This window comes from Haemaphysalis longicornis, unplaced genomic scaffold (genome assembly GCF_048455015.1).
Source record: "Haemaphysalis longicornis isolate Haplotype H1 unplaced genomic scaffold, Haemaphysalis longicornis Haplotype H1 scaffold_4, whole genome shotgun sequence".
NCBI classification, from domain to species: Eukaryota; Metazoa; Arthropoda; class Arachnida; order Ixodida; family Ixodidae; genus Haemaphysalis; species Haemaphysalis longicornis.
The window spans coordinates 211,773,798-211,788,539 of record NW_027526361.1 but is presented as its reverse complement, the minus strand read 5'-3'; positions in this window follow the sequence as shown (position 1 = coordinate 211,788,539).

Sequence of the window (14,742 nt, the reverse complement as noted above, 5' to 3'; positions counted from 1 at the left end):
AAGAGCGGCGGTCTCTGCGTAGCGCGTCATGTAGTCTATCGCTACGACAATCGACTTGTTCTGTGATCGTTATGTAGGAAACGGGCCTAAAAGGTCCATTCCAATCTGTTGAAATGGTCTCGATGGGACGGCGATCGGTTGCAGAAGTCCGGCGGGTCTTGTCGGCGGCTTTTTTCGTCGCTGGCAGTCACGGCAGCTCCGGACGTAGTGGGTGACGTCAGAGGTAAGGCCGGGCCAGTAGTACCTCGCCTTGATTTTTCCAATAGTGCGCGCTGTGCTGAGATGTCCGGAAGACGGGTCGTCGTGGCACGCTTCCAAAATTTCGTCACGAAGGTCCGCGGGGATGACGAGAAGGTAATTCGCTCTTGTTCCGGGGCTGAAATTCTTCTTCACGAGGACGGAGTTTCTCAGGCTGAATGCTGGTAAGCTGCGTTTGAAGGTCCTAGGAACGGCAACGTTGCATCCCTCGAGGTACTCGATTATGACGCGTAAGTCGGGGTCGGCACGCTGCTGGGCGGCTAGGTCGCTCTCCGTCACGATCCCGAAGAACGCGCTGTCTTCGTCAGCGTCTTGTGGTGGTGGGTCGACGGGGGCGCGGGACAGGCAGTCGGCGTCGGAGTGTTTCCTGCCGGATTTATAAACGACTGTAACGTCGAACTCCTGCAGGCGCAAGCTCCACCGCCCAAGACGGCCAGAGGGGTCCTTCAAATTGGCGAGCCAACACAGCGCATGGTGGTCTGTTTCAACCTTTAATGGCCTTCCATACACGTATGGGCGAAATTTTGAAATCGCCCATATATTAGCCAGGCATTCTTTCTCAGAGGCAGAATAGTTTTTCTCCTCGTTCGACAGACCACGGCTGGCATAGGCGATTACCCTTTCGCAGCCGCTTTGCTTTTGGACAAGGACGGCACCCAAGCCTATATCACTGGCGTCCGTGTGCATTTCCGTTTCGGCATTTTCGTCGAAATGAGCGAGCACGGGCGGTCTTTGCAGGCGTTTTTGCAGCTCGCAGAATGCTTTTTCTTGGTCGTTTTCCCAGCTGAAAGGGGTGCTATCTTTCGTCAAGCGCGTGAGTGGCTCTGCAATGCGTGCGAAGTTTGCGACGAAGCGCCGGTAGTATGCGCACAGCCCGAGAAGTCTTCGCACGCCCTTCTTGTCTTTCGGCCTAGGGAAGTTCGCAATGGCTGAAGTTTTTGCCGGGTCAGGTAGGACTCCCTCGGCATTGACGACGTGGCCCAAGAACTTGAGTTCCCCGTATGTGAAACGGCACTTTTCAGGCTTCAGCGTCAACCCCGACGTACGAATGGCCTCGAGTGCAGACTCCAACCTTGCAAGGTGTTCGTCGAAAGTCCGGGCGAATACCACTACGTCATCGAGGTATACGAGGCTGGTGTGCCACTTAAGGCCAGCTAGCACAGTGTCCATGACTCTGTGAAACGTCGCTGGTGCTGTGCACAGCCCAAACGCATCACCTTGAACTCATATAGGCCGTCTGGGGTTATAAATGCAGTCTTCTCTCGGTCTCTCTCGTCCACTTCAATTTGCCACTAGCCGGTCTTCAGGTCCATCGATGAGAAGTACTTCGCGTGGCAGAGGTGGTCGAGGGCGTCGTCGATTCGGGGGAGGGGGTACACGTCCTTTTTCGTGATTTTGTTCGGTCGCCGGTAGTCAACACACAACCTCAATGTGCCGTCTTTTTTCTTTACGAGTACGACGGGCTCAGCCCAGGGGCTTTTCGAGGGCTGTATAATGTCGTCGCTGAGCATGTCGTCGACTTGAGTCCGGATGGCTTCCCGTTCGTATGAAGAGACGCTGTACGGTGACTGTCGGGTGGGTTGGGCTCCATCTTCGGTTATTATTCGGTGCTTCGCTAGAGGGGTCTGACGTAGTTTTGCGCTCGACGAAAAACATTCGCTATAGCGACGCAGCAAAGCCAATAACTTGTTCCGTTGTTCTTGCGGTAGCGCCGGATTCACGTCGAAAGGCTGCGGGAGCTTGAAGGTTTCTACGGGTGTGCGTTCAAATTCGGCGACCGCGATCACGTCACTTCCTTCTTGCGCTTCTTCGAGGAATGCAATTGCCGCGCCCTTGTTTAAATGCTGGTACTCCTCGGTGAAATTCGTAACCAAAATGTGGGATTGGTGTTCCTTGAAGCGCGCAATGCCTCTTGCGACCGACACACCACGGTTGAGAAGCACCCTTTCATCGGTGTCTAGGATATCGTCGACGTCAGGAGCAGCATCTTCACAGTAGACTGCGACCATCAAGCTTGCGCGGGATGGCAGGGTGACATGATCATCGGCAATCCTTACAGCAGCACGTCGTTCGGGGTTCGGTTCCGGCGTCATGGAGTGATTGGGGGAAAAAGTTATTGACTTGGTCTGCATATCGATTATTGCACCGTTGTCCATCAAAAAGTCCATTCCAAGAATTACGTCGCTGGAGCAGTTAGGCAGAATGACGAACGCCGCAGGGTACGTTGGGCCGTCTATGGTGACGCGCGATGTGCACGTTCCACTTGGCGTCACGAGGTGGCCTCCTGCTGTGCGTATGTGCGGACCGTCCCATCTGGTCATAACTTTCTTCAGTTTAGACGCAAATGGTCCGCTCATTACCGAATAGTCAGCTCCCGTGTCTACGAGGGCAACTACGTCAAAGCCGTCGATGGACACCTTGACGTCAGATGCAGTCTTCCTCGAGTTCCGGGTTCGTCGGGGCGTCGTGTCTCTGCTTGTACGTGTTGACGGTCGGGCACTGTGCATCGTCGTTGTCGTCTTCTCAACGGGGGTCTCGGTCAGGTCGGGTACGCGTCGCGCCGTGTAGCATTCGTCGTGTTCAGGAGTCTTGTTAGGGCTAGGTCGGGTCGTCGGGTTGAGGGCATGTCGTGAATGATGGTCTTCAGCGAGTCGCTGCGTCGTTGGAGGGTTTTCATTTTTCCGCCGTTGTGCAACTTTACCTCCCGAAGTTGCTGGTTTTAGTTTCCCCCGCGTGGGCTGGGGGACCTTCCACGTGAGAAGTCAGCAGTGCTGCGGCGGTTCGGTGACTGATACGGGTAGGGCGACGGTGAACGGTTGAAGCGGGCTGGTCCTCGGTTGGTGTTGGAGAGGTATTCTTCGATCTCAGCAGGGCGCTGGCCTTATCGGGGGCGTGGGGCGTCGACGGAGAACCCTCGCAAACCGAGCCTCTTGTAGCGACAGCGACGGTAGATGTGGTCGGCCTCTCCGCAGTGGTAGCACAGCGGGCGATTATCGGGCGTTCGCCACACGTCGGTCTTCCTTGGCGTCAGGTATTGGTCTACAAGGCGTCGTGCGGGCGGCATTTGACGGCGGTATGGCTCGGCCTCTTGGCGACGGGTTGGAGCAGGGCGGGGTTAACGAACAGCCGAGGAGTAGGTCATGGCTTGTGGTTCGCGGGGTTCTTCCGATGGCGTAGAAGTTCTCAGTGCGTTTTGGACTTCTTCTCGGATTACGTCGGTCAGGGAAGCCACTTCAGGTTGCGGCGTCGTTGGAAAAAGCTTCCGAAGCTCCTCCCTGACCACTGCTCGGATGGTCTCTCGCAATGTATCGGAGCTTCCATTTGCGGCACCGGTGGTCTACGGGAACAGCGCGTTGACAGGGCGGTCGTACTGCCTCGTTCGAATTTCTAGCGTCTTCTCCATCGCGGCCGCCTCAGACGCGAATTCCGCCACTGTCTTCGGAGGGTTACGGACTAGACAAGCAAAAAGCTCTTGCTTCACTCCTCGCATTAGAAACCTGAGCTTCTTTTCCTCGGTCATTTCAGGCTCCGCACGACGAAAAAGTCGCTTCATGTCCTCAAAGAAAATCACGACTCCTTCGTTGGGGTGCTGCGTTCGAGTTTCAAGCAAAAGCGCAGCTCGCTCTTTTCTCACCACGGTAGTGAAATTCTTAAGGAACTCCCTTTTGAATTGAGTCCAGTCGGTCAAAGAGCTCTCATGGTTCTCGAACCAAGTTCGAGCAGCATCTTCTAAGTAAAAGAAGACATGCCGGAAAGTTTCTTCGTCGTCCCACCTGTTGAAGATGCGGACGCGCTCCAGCTTCTCCAACCATTCTTCGGGGTCTTCAGCGGGGGCTCCCCGGAACGATGGCGGTTCTCGGGGCTGCTGCAGGATGATTGGCGACGTTGTTTTTTGCACCATGGTGTTGGTTGCAGCGTTCCTTCTCTTGGGCCCTTCTGGCAGAAGACCGAACTCGGGTAGCAATCCTTGCAGTCGGGGGCTTTCTCTGGTTGGACTGGCTTGGCGGCTTCGAGATGTCGTAGAGGGCATAAAGACTTAGTACCCCGCACCTACACCAGATGTCGCGAAGACAAGAACGATGCAGTTGTCTTGAATGAGAAACACGTTTATTGGAGCGAACTTGTGCTCCCCTAACAACTCAAAAGAATACAGAGGCGGCGAAGCAGCGGTCAACAAAGTGACTTGCACAGGCGAGTGTCGTCGAATCGAATGCTCCGGCGTCCGCACGGCAGGCTTTTTATCTTTCGGCGCGCGTGGTTCTCGAAACGTCGATTCACATCGAGAACACAGTAGATCCAAGAATATTATTCTGGGCTGTTCACGTTAGATCGGAATGCTCTCCCTATCACGACAGATAACACATACGGCACAGAAAGAAAGAATAGAACACGTGCTTCCCTTGGCGGAGAGAAAACACAGACCAGCGCAGCCGGGATGTAAAAGCAAAACACAAATAAACAAACCCAATGTATGGTTCGCGGCAATATTATCGAACTTTTCGTCATTATCATTAGCTATTTCTCATACTGTGTTAATCTACTTTTGTCCTGTCGTCCTAATATTTCTGTGCGCATTGTGTCTCTGATAGTTTTCTTCTGAACAGTCATCTTGTTCTATTGCTTTATTCTTAGTTTTTTTTTGTTTCTTTTTTTGTGCGCCATCATCAAGACCTCTCGGTTGTTCCTGGGCACGTTAAATAAATGATTTATGGATTGAAGAATTGATTGATTATTTTTATTATTATTATTATTATTTCTGGTTATAGTAACTTCTTTTTACCTGCTTGCCTTACTGTATGGATAGTATGCTGTTTATACGACTTTTTTGTTGTTTTCCATTTTATGGATTGCTGTTATAACGTTTCACGATTATCTGTAGTGTGCAGATGTTCTGTTTCATCAGTACGATGTTTTTACAAATTCTGTTGTATCCTGTCAGTTTTGTTTGTGTTCATTGCGTGTAGTGTATACGCTATCTACGTTTTGTAGTGGTTTGTGTGGTATACTTTGTAATATACATTGTAAAAGTTATTTTCTTACTCTTTTATCTTACACGTAGTCAAAGTGTTCTTTCCTTTTACTTTTTCACCTTTTTTTCACTTGTATTCTCTCTGTGCCAGCTCCAGGCCTCACGGCTGTTCGTGGGCACAATAAATATACATGATTGATTGATTGAGTATTATTATTATTAATATTATTATTATTATTCCAAGATGGCGCCAAGCAAGGACGCTTGCCTACTCTGTTCCTGTGTTTTCTTCGGAAAACCGAAATTTCTGCGTTGCGGCGAGTGCAACAAACGCGCTCACGCGAAATGTATCACGTTGCCGGACGACGACCTCGAGTTACTTAAGTCAGGTGCGAGGCGCTTCGTCTGCAATCCGTGCAAGACTGCTTCGCCGCCGGTTAGCCCTAACATCGACCACGGCATTTCTTCGCAAGCGGCAGCGTTGCCGGCTTTTTCGTCCAGCCCTTCCCTCGCAGCCGCCACCACGCAAACCGTTGACCTCGCCGCCGAGCTGGTTTCCCTCCGTGCCCTTCTCGAGGACGCCCTGGAGGGAATCTCTTTTCCCTCCGACCAGGTTGTTAAGCTGGGGGAGGACAACGAGCAGCTCCGCCGTGAGGGCGCAACAAAGACTGAGGCTCACGCCGATGCCGTGAGATCGCTGCGCCAAGAAGTGCATTCCCTGCGCAGCGATTTGGCCCGGCTGAGGGGTGCGCCCCGGCTGGCCGATTTCCCGCCGCTGCCAACCAGGATGGTCGCGGAAACAAAACCCCCTACCCCGCGGACGCCCGGCTCTTCGCAGAATCCCGTGCTGCCTGCCTCTGCCCCTCCAAGCCCGACACCGGTAAATTGGCCTCTCGGCCTCTCCTGAACGTGTCACCACCGACGCAGCAGCAGCAACGCCGCGCAAGGCACAACCCGCGTCCGCTGGCAGTTGGCGTTTCTGACGGGACTGTACTTGCAGCGGTCGGCCGTCCCAGGCCCCCTAAAGCTATGTTTCTCACCAAGCTGCGTCCTTCTACAACATCGGCGCAAGTAGCCAAGCACTTGTGTTCTGTGGGTGCTGTGCCCATCATGTGCAAGCGACTGAAAACGAAGCATGACTCGTACGCTTCCTTCTACGTCGCCGTGGACGACGTGTGTTTCGAGAAACTGAGAGACCCTGCGCTTTGGCCGCGGCACTGCTTGTTTAAACCCTTCCGCGGTGAGTTGTGTGAACAAATGATCTATGGCGAGGAACACCGTTTCGATGGCGAGTAACTGCAGTTTTGATTTTTTCTACCAAAATGTCCGTGGGCTACGTACTAAATCTGCGGAATTTTTTTCTAATGTGGTTTCTTCTTGCTTTCCAGTAATAATTCTTACAGAAACCTGGCTGTGCCCGGAAATTACCTCTAGTTTCTTCTTTCCCCCAAACTACCAAATCTTTCGGCATGACCGTGACCCTTCGTGCGGCAAATAACGGGGAGGTGGCGTTTTGGTTGCCCTACACGATTCGATTAGATGTAAACGGCGCCTGGACCTTGAATTGGAAACTGAGTCTATCTGGTTAGAGGTACTTTGCTCTCGGGGCAAACGCCTTTTACTATGTACTTACTACATACCACCCGAGACAAATGCCACTGACTTCAAACATACCCTAAATTCAATAGAAAATGTTGTAACCTCTCACAGTGATCACGATTTTCTTATAACTGGTGACTTTAACGCACCCGGCATTGCATGGGAAACTCAGTTGGTTGATCGGGCGTCCCATCCGATATCACATAAGTGTGAAATTTTGCTATATTTTATTTTTTTCACTTCGTTACAGCAATGCACCTTCATTAGGATTCGGTGTGGAAACGTTTTGGACTTGTCTTTTACTAACATGGAACACGTTGAGGTGTCGCGTAGTTATATTGACCTCGTAAAACCAGACAGGTTTCACCCCCCCTTACTCATTTACATTTATAACGTATCCCTTGTCGATTACAGTCCTCCCGTCAACCCACCAGGCGTCCGTGGTTACAACTTCGCTCGTGGGGACTATATTGGCTTGTTTCACTTCCTTGCGGAGACGGATTGGTCACCATTGGACACTCTCAATGACGCAGACGAAATGACTGATTTTTTCACCGAAGTACTTCACGATGGCTTAAGCAGATTTGTACCCAAAAAAACTAAAAAAAGTAGCAATTATCCGCACTGGTTTTCATCTGAACTAAGAAAGGCCCTTGGTAGAAAGAATCGAGCTCACAAACAAGCAAAAAAACTGGCCAAGAGAGGTGGCAGAGCGAGTTTCGTCAACTCAGGTCGCATTGTAAAAATCTGCTTAAGCGCGATAGGTCCAGTTATATGGACGCGGTTGAAACCGATGCGCCGCGCAATGCTAAAGCTTTCTGGGGTCATGTCCGCGCACAAACTTCCAAAAACAACCCTGGAGATATTAACCTCACTGGCAAGAGGGGTGACAGCATTCCTGACGTTCCTAATGCTTTTGCTCAACAATTCAGTTCAGAATTCGGCAAGAAAAGTGCAGCCTGCCCCCCTCAAGTGTTTCCGGGGTATGATAAAAGCTCAGAATGTTTTATTTCGGAAAGTCTTGTATCAAGAGCTCTAAAGCGAGTAAAGGCCTCATTTTCGTGCGGCCCTGATGGCATTCCTTCGGCAGTACTGACGGCATTTGGAGATCTTCTTGTTCCGGTCTTGGCGCGAATATTTCGAACGTCACTCAATACCGGTAAATTCCCTACTCGTTTGAAGACTGCGCGGGTTGTTCCTATATTTATGTCAGGGTCAAAGTTAGACCTCACAAACTACCGCCCGATTTCTATTCTCTGCGCCGCTACAAAACTCTTTCAGACAGTACTACATACACTACTCTCTTTCAGCGTAAAAATTATATTATTACCTCAGCAACACGGCTTTCTCGCTGGGAGATTGACCACCACTAATCTCGTCAACTTCATGCTGCATGCTCCGGAAGCTGTGCAAGGGAGAGGTCAACTTGATATAGTCTACTTTGATTAAGGCAAGGCTTTTGATGTCGTCTGCCACGAGCTCTTTTCCAAAAAACTATCTGAGCTTGATATACAACCATCCCTGATATCTCTTATATGCAATTATCTATGTGATAGGTCATGTTTCGTGCATGTAATTGGACAGTCTTCTCTTTCCTATGAGGTCACCAGTGGTGTCCCTCAGGGCTCAGTTCTCGGGCCACTTCTCTTCTCAATCTTTAAAAATGCTGTCGCGACAATATTTAATGATTGTAATTTTCTTTTATATGCCGATGATGTAAAAATATTTAAATCTGTTTGCAACTCTGCCAGCTGTTCTGCTCTCCAGAGGGCAATCTCGTCCTTCTTGCATTGGTGCTCATGCAACAAACTCCTCATTAATACATCTAAAACTAAGGTAATGACATACACAAGAAAGACTGACAACATCTTGTTTCCCTATAACATCAACGGTGAATTACTCCCACGTGTGGCAGAGGTTAAGACCTAGGCGTCACTTTCGACAGTAAACTGAGCTTCTCTCCACATATTCAGGTAATTACTCGTAGAGCTCTTCGATCGCTTGGCGTTGTCTGTCGCGTGTCCAAGGAGTTCAAGGAGCCGATTTCTCTTCTCAAGCTCTACACAACTATATGTCGTCCTCAGCTTGAATATGCATCTGTTGTCTGGAACAGCACGAGCAAAACAAACCGTAAGCTTGTAGAAAGGGTCCAAAATAAGTTCATATCTATCTTCCACCATCGCTTTGGGGATAGTAGTAATTATAACCCTGGATCGCCCTCTTCATTGACGCTATCATGCTTAACTTCCAGGCGGAACAAGGCTGATATTCTCTTCCTCTTTAAAATTATGCACGGCATAGTGTCTTGTGGTGAGCTGCTACAGCATGTTCGTCTTTATGTGCCGCAAAAATGGACCAGGAAACATGATACCTTTTGCAACCCCAATTGTCTGCGTGTCTTGTGCCCTGTGTTCCGACTGCAATGCACGTACAATCGGTACTCTGATTACCTTGATATATTTAATGATTGCCCTACTCTGTTTCGCAAACATGTCTGTGAGTTTGTATTGGCGTAACTGCCAACTTTTCTTATTCTGCATTTGTCTTTTATCCTTGAGTTCATGCACTTAAATGACTTTCATTCCGTAACTTCAACATAAGCTATCGTTTCGTTTTTTTGTATTTTGTATTTTATTTTGTATTTGAAAGATGTGTACATTATGTTTCGTGTGTTTCTGTTTCCGTGCGCCAGCACAAAGGCCGACCCCGGCTGTTCCTGGGCACGCAAATAAATGATTGATTGATTGATTGATTGATTGATTGATTATTATTATTATTATTATTATTTTTATTGGCTGTGCAACCGAAACTTGGCTGTGCAATGAGATTCCCTCATCAGACTATTTTTCATCAAGTTGCAACACCTTCCGCAGTGATCGTGACTTTAGTGCACCCAAACAAAAAGGTGGTGGCGTACTTATGGCTGTAGATAATTCTCTGAGATCTGTTCGCCGAAGTGACATTGAAACTGTTCGTGAATCAATATGGGTCGAAATTAGCCTTGATCGCTGCGAAAAATTGTTGATCGGGTCCTTCTATGTGCCGCCTAGCATTACCCCAATCTCTTTGATTGACATCATCTCTTCCATTGAAAATGTCATAGCTTCACATAGGAAGCACAGGATTGTTGTTATTGGTGATTTTAATACCCCTGGTATCGACTGGAGAACTCTTAAATATTCTCATTACCATCAATACATAGAGAATGAGTGCGGCCTGCTAATAGATTTTCTTGCTTTTAATTCCCTTCAACAACATAATTCTAATGCCAATCCTTGCGGTAACATATTAGATCTGTGTATTTCGAACAATCAGCCTATTGAAGTGTCACTCTCTGACGTTTTTCTTGTTCGTCGCGATAAATTTCACCCACCACTTAAACTAACACTCTCTCTGTCAGGGGAAAAACAGAGCTTTCAAAATACCATCAACAAATCGCACAGATTTGCTTTCAAAAAAGGTGACTAGGTTGGCTTACACCGTGACTTATCCTCCATTGACTGGTCTATGGTAACTGCAAAAACCAATGTTGACGACCAAGTAGATCAGCTTACGGAACTTATCTTAAGCAGTATGCCCAAATATATTCCACAAAATACTCATAATTTCCATAAATACCCCCCCCCCTAGTTCTCTTCTGAACTTTTAAGTGCTCTAAAGCATAAAGATCGCGCACACAGAAAGCTCAAAAGCACGCCATCTCTCGAGCGCAAAGAAGATTTCTGATGCTTTCGAACTCTCTGTAAACGCCTATATAAACGGGATCACAGTTCATATATTGCACACTCAGAAAAATGCGCCTCTGACAGGCCGGCTGAGTTCTGGAAGTGTGTACGCAAACAACGGTCTAACAAAAGTGAAGAGCCTTTAATACTCCTGGACTCCAATGGAACAGAACTACAAGCCGTCGCTGACTGTTTTGCCACGCAGTTATCTTCCGTTTATAAAGCCTCTGACTCTAGCACTACTATCGAACAACATTTGGAAATCAACACACCCAATTCTCTGTCGCTAGATGAAAATCTCATCAGCGAATGCATTAAGCGCTTGAAACCATCCTTATCATGTGGTCCAGATGGTATCCCCTCAGTCATACTAATAGCTTATAGCAGTATATTTGTCCCAGTACTGACTAGCATATTTAATAACTGTCTGTTTACTTCCACATTTCCTAGCATGTGGAAAATTGCTCGTGTTTTTCCAGTATTTAAGTGTGGCTCTAAAACTGATGTCTCGAATTATCGACCGATTTCTCTTATCTGTGCCATGTCGAAGATTTTTGAGCTGGCCCTTCACCACATACTGTCTTTTAATGTGAAAAACTCATTGAATAATAATCAACATGGATTTGTCCCTGGCCACTCAACCCTCACTAATCTTTCCAGTTTCATGACGCAAATATCTACACCTGTATTCCAGAGAAGACCGGTCGACACCATTTACTGTGACCTCAGCAAAGTGTTCGATGTAGTCAGTCACTCAATGCTTATGGTTAAACTTGCTGATTTTGATGTTGACACCGCTGTTGTGAATCTATTGCATAGCTACCTTCGTGACAGATCATATTATGTTGCCGTCTATGGCCAAACGTCCTCCTTTTACAAAGTGACCAGTGGTGTACCTCAGGGTTCGGTATTAGGCCCACTCCTCTTTTAATGTATGTTAACGACGTTTCTTCTGCCATTCGCATTTCTTCTTTCCTTTTGTATGCAGATAATATAAAGATATTTAGGGAAATTCTTTCAGTTAACGACTGTCGCTTGTTGCAGTCTGATTTGTGTTCTTTTTCAGAATGGTGTAAAAACAATAACCTTTCTCTCAATATTTCAAAGACAAAAGTCATGAGTTTCACTCGCAAATCATCCAGCGTATCTTTTTTATACTCTGTCAATTCTGTGTTTTTATGTAGGGTTTGTGAGATCAACGATCTCGGCGTTCTGTTTGATAGCACCTTGCATTTTTCAGCTCATACTAAGCGTGTTGCTATGCGGGGTCTTCGTTCTCTAGGCTGTGTTTGTAGAATATCGAGAGAATTCAATTCTCCTATGCCACTCCGGAAATTGTACACCGCAATATGTCTTCGTCAACTTGAGTATGCATCTGTGATCTGGAATGGCATCTCTAATTCCTTAAGTAACGTAGTTGAGCGTGTCCAGAAAAAAGTTCTAAGCGTTTACAACCATCGCTTCGCTAAAAATGGCTCTGGCTCGTGTTCCAACACCGCTGAACTATTGTCACTGCCTTCACTTTGCTGCCGTCGAAATCGCGCCGATCTCTTCTTTCTTTTCAAGCTCGTTCGCGGTACTAAATCCTGTCCTATACTGCTCAATAGTAGTAATTTTGGGATTCCGCGTAAGCAAACAAGAGAGAGCAGGCCGTTTCTTGTAACTAACCGCCTCTCTGAGCACTCAACCCTCCACAGGATACAAAGTCTTTATAATTTTTATTTTCTTGACCTCGATGTTTTTGATGGGTCACAGTTATCGTTTTCCTCCAAGGTTTCTACCGTTATAAGATAATATCATATGTGCAATTTGTTCTATCCTTCTCTTTTAGTTTATCTGGCGCATTGTTGTATGTATGTATGTATGTATGTATGTATATTATGTAACTTTTCGTCATTATCATTAGCTATTTCTCATACTGTGTTAATCTACTTTTGTCCTGTCGTGCTATTATTTCTGTGCGCATTTTGTCTCTGATAGTTTTCTTCTGAACAGTCATCTTGTTCTATTGTGTTCTTCTTAGTTTTTTTTTTGTTTCTTTTTTTGTGCGCCAGCATCAAGACCTCTCGGTTGTTCCTGGGCACGTTAAATAAATGATTGATTGATTATCATTATTATTTTTGAACGCCTTGACATCTTTCAGAAATCCTTTACAATTTACCGTACGGTGCTGTCGAGAACAGTATGTTAAACACCTATGATATGTCTGTCGTTCTTTTTTTTTTCTGGAATTTGGTTTCTCTGCGGTAGTGTCTATCCAACTGATAGTTGCCTATTTTTGAAACTGTTTACTGTCATTTGTTCGTCTTATCATTTGTCTCTAGACTGTTGCCGTTGTTTTTGTTGTATTACTGTCAAACTTTGTTGCTCTGCCTGTCGTGTTGCCTTCACGACTGGCAGAGCAACATAGGCATCTTCTTTTTTATTTTTTACCTGTACCTAGGCTCCGCATGTGCTTTATTTCGGTCATTTTCACTACTAAAATTTGTGTGTGTCTTGTCGCTTGTTTGTTTCTTGCTATTTTTCTTGTATTTTGTGTTCATGTAACTATCCGTGCGCCAGCACTCAGGCCTCTGGCTGTTCCTGGGCACGTAAATAAACACGATTGATTTATTATTATTATTATTATTATTATTATTAAATCATGTTCTTGTTTGTTTGTTTTTCACATTTCCTTGTTTTGCGTTGCTTGAATTTCTTTCTGTAGGTTTGAGTGCCAGTGCTTGTAATGCTGAACTTCTTTCAAAGTTGAACCTTCCGAACATTTTGTTATAAAACCTTCGTGTTATGCGTATAACTTATCGCTGTCATGTTCAGTGAGTATTTCCTGTTTTTCACGTGCCTTGAACATTTCGCTGTCCGAGTGTCATGGCTTGCAACGCTAGGTCTCCTGTTTCTTTTCTTTTCTTTTCTTTTTTTCTTTTTCTTTTTTGCTGTTTTGCTTTCTGAGATTACTGTAACTATCTTTACTTTATTGTTTCTTTCATGCATACAGTTTTGTGTGTTGTGTTGTCTTGATTTTAGTTTGTTTTTATGTACGATTTGTATATGGTGTACCAGTACCAAGACCCTAGGGTTGTTCCTGGGCACCGAAAATAAAGGTTGATTGATTGATTGATTGATTATTATTTGCTCAGTACCAGTTTTGCTTAGTACTTTGATTCTGTCTTTCAACTGCCAGATGGCAACGACGAATGCCTATCGTTTAATAACTCTAATTTTAACACACTTAGGTTCGATGAAAAAATTGTCAATGATAGCCTTCAACGGATGAAACCATCATTTTCCTGTGGTGCAGATGGAATTCCAGCAGCCCTCATGAAGGCTTACGGGAACATTTTTGTGCCTGTCTTAACTTCCATTTATAATAACTGCTTACTTTTAGGTAAATTTCCTCGTGCATGGAAGATCGCTCGAATTTTTCCAATATTTAAGTCTGGTGATAAGTCAGCCGTTTCTAACTATCGCCCGATCTCACTCCTTTGTGTCGCCTCAAAACTCTTTGAGTCAGCTCTGCACAAAGTTCTTGCTGCCTGCGTCAAGAACGTTGTGCTACCAAATCAGCACGGCTTTTTCTCGGGTCGATCGACGGTCACAAATCTTGCAAGCTTTATGACACAGGCTTCGGCTGCAGTTTGTGACAACGGCCAGTTGGACGTTATTTATTTTGACCTCAGTAAGGCGTTTGATGTGGTGAACCATCAGTTATTAATTAACAAGCTTGCTAAGACCGGTGTAGACGCAAGCCTTGTTGCCTTGTTGTCCAACTATCTCCTTGACCGGGCCTTTTATGTAGATGTTAACTACAAAAAGTCTAGTGTTTATCCTGCAACAAGTGGTGTACCCCAGGGTTCCGTGCTGGGTCCATTATTGTTTTCTGTCTTTATCAATGATGTTTCAACAGTGTTAACAAACTCTTCTTTTCTTCTCTATGCTGATGATGTCAAACTATTTAGGCACATTAGCGGTGTTCAGGACTGCTGTGCCTTGCAGAGGGATGTGTCGGAATTATCGGTCTGGTGCAGGAAAAACTGCCTAATTTTAAACCCCACTAAAACAAAGGTTGTCACCTACAGCCGGAAAACCCACCGTCTGCTGTTTTCCTACAGTATTGAGGGAGCTCCTCTGCAAAGGGTTGAGGAGATTAGGGACCTAGGGGTGCTTTTCGACAGTACCCTCTCTTTTTCTCCT